The following is a 6012-nucleotide window of genomic DNA, read 5'->3' on the forward strand; positions in this document are numbered from 1 at the left end:
TTGGGTTTTTTTTTTTTCCCATGGCTATCTATTTGCATTCTGAACAGACTGGGCTGAAAGGTGAGGGCAAAGGGGGACTGTGGTTTGTTTTTTTTTTGTTTGGTTTTTTTTGTTTGTTTGTTTTAATCCTTAACAGCGCTGGTATTAGTGTGAAACTGGCATTGAGGTGAAGTGTACTTATTTACCTCTGCTGACAATGGAACCACATAGTACATCTTCAATCCTAATTCACTGACTGACTCTTCTCATAAAATCTAATTGGAGATGGTACAACTACTAAGCAGAAGATTGAGATTTAGCCTTACTTCCCTTAAAAATTTAAAATAATACCTTTTCATTACAGTTATTTATATTTTTCTTCAAATCTTTAGGATGTTTAGGTTATTATAGGTCATACAGTTGAAGAACCTGCTTTTTTTTTTTTCAGTGAATCTGATGTCCAGTTCTGCCTGAGTATTGAATAATCTGCCATGGTTCCATGAACATGGCTTRTAAGCAACCTGCTGAAGCTTTTTTCAGGGTTTAACCATCACTTCTGTAGTTTTTACTGTTAGAAGACAACATTATGTTACCAGTTGAGCTTGAAGTACAGGTAAGAGATATTGGATACTTCATTGCCCCTGAGCTCAGGGAAAGCAGCAAGACAGTCTCTAGTCTTGCATAATAGATATGCTCTAAACTGAATATTTGTAGTTTTATGGCCTCCAAAGACAAGCTATATTAAAGGACAAAGCAATGTTTCCTGCAGTTTACTGAACTGTTGCCATGCCCAGCTTTCAGTAAGCTTTTCCTGAACGGTGGGAAAAATTGGAATACAAGTAGCCTTAGGTGTCTCATGTCAAAATGCAAACCCACACTGGTGAAGGGGAAAAAAGCCCCATGTTGGTTATTCACAGGTGTGGCTTTTGAGTTTTTTGTTTGCTTGCACATGAAGAATTTTGGGAAGGCTGAAAGCTGTTARGGTGACATCAGAGGCAGGAAATGTGTCTGGCCTGACAGTAGGTGCCACTTAGTGAGAGAAGCTCTGGTGCAGAGAGAACTAGTGGGGCAGGGAAGGGAATCAGTGGGAATGAGAGGGAAAAGACCACTATGGACCCCACAGTGTTTGCCACGCAGGAATCCCTTAACTATGTGCACCAACTGCATTGACCAGTTGGAGGAAAACCTGATCTGCCGAAAGAGAAGCAGGAAGGTGGAAAAGGGCAAGTATCATTGTTGGTGGGCTCTMTTCTGACCTCTTAGCTGGGTCTGTTCACTTCAAAGATCACTCAYATGTGGGAATACTGCTCTTGCTTTTATCTGCAAATCTCACCTTCATGTGCTTATTTTTGCTTTCCCATTATGAGTGTGGCTATGCCAGCTGGACCTGCTTCTTTCAAATCACTGTTGTGAGGAAAAGCAGTCTAAATCCAAGTGCTAAAGGGACTGATGGCCACGAGTTTGATGGTTCTTTGCCTGTCTCTTCAGTAATGGTATTACAAATAAATAGCTAAGAAAAACCTTGTTGGTGTYTTTTCCTAATTCCTGTTGTTTCCCATCTGCTTCTGAGTGTGCACTGGAGGAGGCAGAGGGCGTAACGCTCCAGATAAGGGGAAGRTTTGTTCTTTCCTAGTTTCTCACAGGAAAGAATGCCTGGAGATTGCAGCACTGTCAGGTGTCCTTCAGAAGAAAACAATAAACTATTCTGGGAGTAATGAGAARGAGGTTATATCAAAATGGAAGCTTTCTATTTTATCTGTATTTTTCTTGATTGTTGCCATATTAATCATTGGCCATAGTCTTTCTATCCCTGTAAAGCAATTGCATTTAACTGACTTTACAAGGAGATGGTAATTATTTTTTTCAGCTTTTGAGGACCACTTATTCTATTAAAACAAGCACACTTCTTGACAGTAAATTCTCTTAAATGCTTCTAAGAATACTTATGTTGCTGGTGGTGGGAGTCACCAGCATTAAAAGAAAACCAACTTGAATAGTTCATGATGGTTTTGTTTGAGTTTCTGCAACATCTGTAGTATAAAATGTTTTCAATGACTGAACTGTGCAGATCCCAAATTCCATCCTTCTGTAGCCAGAGGCAATTKTTACAGGACCAACACTCCATAGTTKACAATGACAYTACCTGGGAATCTGGCAGTGATCTGAAAAGCTAACCTGCTATGAATATTCAATGTTTTTAAGCAGCTGCTGCTTTGACAACTTAACGCTTAAAACTTGAGCTACTGAAGGTCCTGTGAGCAGCACTCTCCATCTTGGAGCAATTTCCTCTTTTCAGCTGTTTGCCTTTTCAATTAAAGTAACTCAGCTTTGATATTTTCTCAAAATGGGAAAAGTGTCCTGAAAGTTGTGTCCAAACTTCTTTCATTGCATCTGAATCTAGGTCTTTCACAAGCCTAGTATTTGAAGGTGATATTTGTTACTGTACYAACTTCTTTCTGGAAATAAAATTTTGGCTTTGGATCAAACTGGAGGACTTTGTCATTCTGAGTTGGATCCAGTTTGATTATTTTGTAAATTTTTTTTACAGACTGCCTAAGAAATGTAGCTTTTACTTCAACTGTGCATGGTATGCTTCAAAGAAAAACTTTAGCATTCTCTGCCTTTCAGAAAATTATATAGAAGTACTGTATAATATCTAGCAAGACACAAACTAAAAGGAAAGGCTCTTAACTGCAGGTATGTGGAGAAGCAGCAAGCTTTTTCATAACTGGCATTTTTAGCTTTAATTTTAATTTGCATAAACTCAGCTAACCTGCCCTTGTTGCTGTTGCAGACAAGGCTGGGCGCAGTGATGTAGAAGGTGTGAACCATGTTTGCTACCTCCCTGCTTGCACTGACCCTTTTTGCCTGTTCCTTTGCATCACTTACTAACAATGCACCAAGTCATGCTCTCTGGTTACCAAAAAAGGAATTTTCACTGAAGTAAGCGACCCTGTTGACTCAGGCACTGCTCATGTTCTGCAGACAGAGCAAAGTTGCTTTCTTTCTGACCAGAATGAGGAATCGAGTAGCTTTTGTGTGTGTGCAGTTTATCATTACTTCATTTCCTTCCTTTCATAAACCCATGAATGTTTTCTTGCACCTTCTGATTCTCCCAGGACAAATAGGATTACAAGCCCTTCTATCCGGGAAGAGAGGAAAAAGCAGRGTTTAGATTCCTTAGATAATTTAAAATATGCTGTAGGAAACATCATGAATTCCTTCCCTACAGAGGAAGGATAAAAGAAGGAAAATTGGACTTTGAGCTGGAATTTTTTTCAGTGAAGTGTGCAGAGAGGTAGGTGTTCACAATTTTGGAAGTGTTGGTAATTCTGAATTTTTACTGTGAAAATAATCTCATATGATAATTTGTAACTGGTAGATGTGTAATTCTAAATAATCTCAATATGCTTCTTCCTTGAGATAAYACTTGAGCTAAAGGCACAAGCCTCTTAATTAAAAGCCAAAAAAAAAAGTTTAAGACCAAAGTACAAAGCATATTTTTGACTTGATGTCCCAAAGTTTATTAGAGATCTTAATATGACTAAYATGCCACTTCAGTTATGTATTAGTAAGTATTCTTATGGGGCTTAGAGTTTACCACTKCTTTCTTTACCTTACATTGTCATGTATGTAGCTATTTTAAGTGTAAGGATTATTGATCTGCTAAGGGGAGAGATAGTATTTTRCCACTTCACAATTTTCAAGCACAGTAGTTTAACTTGCTGAGAAAATTGAGATGGGTGAACATTGTGTTCAATGATGGCAATATTTTCTGCTGTGTGGTGCCAATTTTAAGGCACTGTTCATGAATMAATAAAATCAAACTGTGGCTCTGGATGTTGTCTGTATTCATTTCCAGAATAACTTATTCCTGAAATACTCATGAATATTAATGAATCTATGGTCTGGTACAGACAGTTTCCAAATGCTGGACTGTGGCAGTGAAGTAACTGGATACTATGATGTGGCTCTGAGCTCTTAACTCTCTACTGCTGACTCACTTTGTGGCCTCAGAGAAACTCTGCAAACTGTGTTTCCTTTCATACAAAAGGACTGCTTTCCTCCATCTTTTATGAAAGTTGCAAAAGACTACAAAATACTGAGTACAGAAGATAGAAGTGTTCAGTGATCTCTGGTGCTTACCAAACATTGTTAGGATCAAGGACCTCTTTATTTTGTCTCTGCAGTCATTTACCTAAAGATAAAGTAGTAGACAATTGACTGCAGGGAAAAAAAATAATTCARTTTAGTGAAATATCATATTTATCTGGTTCAGGATTAAGTTAAGCTTGAGGGGGGTTAGCTTGCAAGTGTGATTTGTCTATTGCTCTACTATCTAATAAGTCCATCTTTTATTTAGCTTAAGGGACAGTTTTGCAGCGCTTGACTGATTGAGCAGTTCCCCTCTTGTGAGGGAATCATGGTCCGGTTTCCTGCTGTGGGAAAGCACAAAACAGAAATGAATTTGGTTTAGTGGCAAGACTTTGGCAGTGAGAAGCAGAGGACTGCTGTGGGGGTGACTTCTGTGTCGTATGGAGCTGCTTCTGCCTGGCTCCAAAATGATCCCACCTCTGCCAAAAGCTGAGACCCTCATACAAATCGGTGGTGTTTCTGTGGAAATATATTTAGGAAAGGGTAAAAAGTTCTGTGCAGCAGCTATGAGAAGGAACTGAAAAAAAAAAAAAGTGGGAGATAACCTGCAGGCATCAAGGTCAGAAAAGAACGGGAGGGAGTGCTGCACCTGCCAGGGAGAGCTTTTCCTGCAGCCTGTGGAGGAACATGCTGGAGAAAAAAACACCCTCCCACAGCAGGTGGACATGCCTTGAAGGGAGCTGCAGCCGTGGAGAGCCCGTGAATGAGCAATTTTCCAACAGGAGMTGTGGCCAGTGAGGGACCCACACTGGAGCTGTCTRTTCCTGAAGGACCATGGCTGTAGAGCCATGCTGGAGCAGTCTGTGAAGGACTGCATCCCATGGGAAGGGCCCATAGTGGAGCAGGGGAAAGGGTGAGAGGGAAGGAACAGCACAAAAGAACAGATCTGGACTGATCATGGCCCCCATTCCTCTACACTGCCTGGGGACAGGGAGAGGAGGTAGAAGAGCTGGGGATGAAGCAGTGAAGTTGAGCTTGGGAAGAAAGTGGAGATTGGGGAAGGTGTTTTTGTCTTTGTTTCTCGCCATCTTATTCTATTTTTTTTTCTGAAAATAAATCAATCTTCCCTGAGTTGCTGTTTTGCTGATGTCAGTAATTGGTGAATGATCCCCCATCTTTATCTTGACCCCAGACTTTTTCATCTTGTTTTCTCTCCATGTTGGTTGAAGAGATGAGGTGGGAGATCGGCTGGTGGGTGCCTGGCAGACAGCCAAGTTAACACACCACAAGCACGRAACACCAGATGTAAAAATAAGCCAAAAATCCAAGGTGTTTGTGCTAATGGTGGCCAATAAAATTGGAAACAAATCTTCTGGAGTCTTCTCCAGCAAWGTTTGGGGGGACAAAATCCAGTCATACACAGGGCAAAGTTAATATTTTCACTTTACTAAGCTCAGTCTCAGGCAAGGTTTTTCTAAGGTCATCCATCAATCTGAATCSTTCACAGTAGGCCCCACTCTAATGTGCTCTTGATTAGGAATATTTATTCATAAATAGCAATTATTACTTGAAAAAGAGCTTCGAAATAGTACTGTTAGTTGTTTCATAAAACAAAACAACTAATGAAATGTACCACTAGGAATAATGTCTCAATAGACTCAATAGAATAATATCTCAATAGACTCCATCAGGATAATGCATTCTATCCCAGTCTAACATAAAAAGTTGATGGACCAGCAGTTTTTTTAACTTCTGCTTCAACAAGTACTATACATTATGTATAGATTAAGTTGGAAGGGGTTAAGTAATGTAACTATTGTAACTGGTTGGTTGTGATTCTGTCATGTGTTTRAAGAAAAAGAAAAAGCTTAGATCCTCACACAACAACTATATTTAAGAAAACAGTAGCCTAATGATGTGTGAAGTCAGTCTATTACA

The 6012-nt window shown here is 39.7% G+C and overlaps 1 protein-coding gene across 1 annotated transcript in view; it reads left to right on the forward strand.

The window, feature by feature from the left end:
* CIDEA (cell death inducing DFFA like effector a) overlaps positions 1 to 3442 on the forward strand; it is a 14251-nt gene extending 10809 nt beyond the window's left edge. The window contains exon 6 of the mRNA XM_057368948.1: positions 149 to 3442. The gene's annotated coding sequence lies outside the window, so the exon portion shown is untranslated. The remainder of the gene's footprint in view (positions 1 to 148) is intronic.
* Positions 3443 to 6012: the final 2570 nt, after the last annotated feature.

The sequence above is a fragment of the Malurus melanocephalus genome, unplaced genomic scaffold, assembly GCF_030028575.1.
Source record: "Malurus melanocephalus ecotype Western Australia unplaced genomic scaffold, MMel_1.1 scaffold_99, whole genome shotgun sequence".
In the NCBI taxonomy this organism is placed as follows: domain Eukaryota; kingdom Metazoa; phylum Chordata; class Aves; order Passeriformes; family Maluridae; genus Malurus; species Malurus melanocephalus.